The sequence below is a fragment of the Carcharodon carcharias genome, chromosome 15 (genome assembly GCF_017639515.1).
Source record: "Carcharodon carcharias isolate sCarCar2 chromosome 15, sCarCar2.pri, whole genome shotgun sequence".
NCBI classification, from domain to species: domain Eukaryota; kingdom Metazoa; phylum Chordata; class Chondrichthyes; order Lamniformes; family Lamnidae; genus Carcharodon; species Carcharodon carcharias.
Window position 1 is genome coordinate 106,544,173 of NC_054481.1, and position 2,548 is coordinate 106,546,720.

Genomic DNA, 2,548 nt, shown 5'->3' on the forward strand with positions numbered 1-2,548 from the left:
GAGCTAACGACTCTTATTTATTGAGCGCAGCTTGATCCATTTGTGCATGGCAAGAGAAAGGTATGGGTCTAAAGACTACCAGATGGGCTCATCTGGGAAGGCATGTAAAATACAGCCACTGGTGGCATGACCAAGTGAGGTGGAGATCTGAAAATAAGTTATTGAGTTATCAAGCATCCAATTAAACCTGATGGACATTTATTGACAGATTTATGTTTGTCTTGTGGCATTGTTTGGGTTATAGGAATCTTTTTCTAAGGAAGGCTTCCCTTTTATTTGTTACACAGGAGCTGAGGGAAGGAGCACACACCCACAGCTGGAGTCATTAAAAGAAAGGCTAGCTCCTGGTTTCTTGTGAAGCAAGAGCAGCACAGCACACGGCTTCTGCTCTCCACAACAGCCTTCCCCCAGAGGGCATTTTAAATCACTCCTGTGTTTATAGTCGGTCTATAAGCTGTGCTCCTGGTTTGGAATGTTCCCTCTGTGCAATCTCTGGAATCTAGAATCACTATGTAGCTAACAATAAATTATAGTGTGATAATGTATTGATGTTAACTGCAGTCCAGGCTAGTAGTAAATCAGCTCAATTAATGCTTTGCACTGGAGAGCAAAATTGTAAAGGTTTACCGCAGATTCACTACAGGGAAATTATAAAGTCACCTCCATAATAAGTCAAATATTAATTGTACATTTCAATTAATTATTGCTGAGTGCCTAGTCCACATGCATGTGGATTCCACAGTCTATAAATTACCTGTATATTAATAGGTATGATTTGCTGGTTAACACTACTGGAATAAACCCTGGTTGACGTCTAGGCTTAAATTAAACTGTCCGAAGATTGCATTAGCCTCTGATTGATCTTGTAGCTGTTATTTATGTGCAGCTGCTAAAGGGAATGCTCTGTAATTAAAGGAGGAACTGCCGTGAAGGGAGTGAAGGAGAAAGGGGTCAAGTACTTTCAGGGTACATTCTCCCTGTCTCTCAAAGTATGTTATACACCATACCTAATGCATATCTAATTATTGTCAATTTGAAAAGGTATTTTCAGGGTAACGAATTATGCAATTTCAGATCTTATTGCCTTCCATAGTTATTTTTCTGAGGTGCATTATGGTAATATCTCGTGCTTCCTGGAGCAATGCTGTTGAGTTCTTTCACCCTCAGACTGGTCCTTGTTTCCAAACTGGAGGTGTGGCACCCCAGAAAACCCTCTACTGGTTGAGTTTACCAAATTGGTAATGATGATGGAGTCCATGATCAATATGTCCCTGATAAACTAAACAAATTGACGAGGATGGTAATTGCTACGAGAAGGTCCCAGATTCCACTCCTCTGAGCTGGCTAATTTCAGCAAAGGCTCAGAGGAGTTGGCTATAGGTATGACAATTGGATAAAGAAGAGAAAAATGATCCAGCATTTCCACTTCAGCTCGCTATGAGAAAGTGCATGTGTCACGGAGGACAGAGTTAAGCTCAGCTCTGATGCTCTGCATAGTGGAATAGTTTGCTGACATTCAGGGTCTAGGATCTCAGCTCAATGATGGCCACTAGTGAATAAGCAGATGGCTTTTGTCATCAATGGAACTGTACCCGTGGAGAGTCAGGAGAGGAGAAAATTCATCAACAGAATCAGAATCACAGAATTTTAATGGCACAGAAGGAGGCCATTCAGCCTATTGTGTCTGCACCAGCTCTCCAAATGAGCATTATGACCTTGAGCCATTAACCCTGCCTTTTCCTTACAACCCTATACATTGTTTCTGTTCAAATAATCATCCTATGCATTCTTGAATGCCTCGATTGAACCTGCCTCCTCCGCACTTCCAGACAGTGCATTCCAGACTTGAACCACTCGCTGTGTGAAAAAGTTTTTTTCTCACGTCACATTTGCTTCTTTTGCAAATCACTTGAAATCTGTGCTGCCTTGTTCTTGATCCTTTTACAAGTGGGAACAGGTTCTCCCTATCTACTCTGTCCAGCCCCCTCATCATTTTGAATAGCTCTATCAAATCTCCCCTTGACCTTCTCTCCAAGGAGAACAGTCCCAACCTCTCCAATCTATCCTCATAGCTGAAGTTTTTCATCCCGTGAAACCATTCTTGTAAACCTCTTCTGCACTCCAATGTGTTCACATCCTTCCTATAATGTGGCACCCAGCTGAGGTCTAAAGAATGTCTTTTATAAATTCAGCATAACCTTGTTCTTGTATTCTATGCCCCTATTAATAAAGCCCAGGATACAAAATGCTTTATTAACTGCTCTCTCCACCTGTTCTGTCAAAATCAATGGTTGCTTAGAATTATGACTGAATTCATTATCTTTGGATTCTGTACTTCATTTTATTTCTTACCATAATCCAGCTACTGGACAACTAATCAAGTCCATTTAACCCTCACATTTTAAAACAAAAAAACTTTGTAAAACATTTTGAGTTGTAACTGTCAAAGGTTAAGTGTATACATTTCTACAACACTTTTGAAATAAAAAGTGTTGAAAAGAAATAAATAGTAATTTCTTCATTAAACCCTCTAATTGAGATAGGCCAA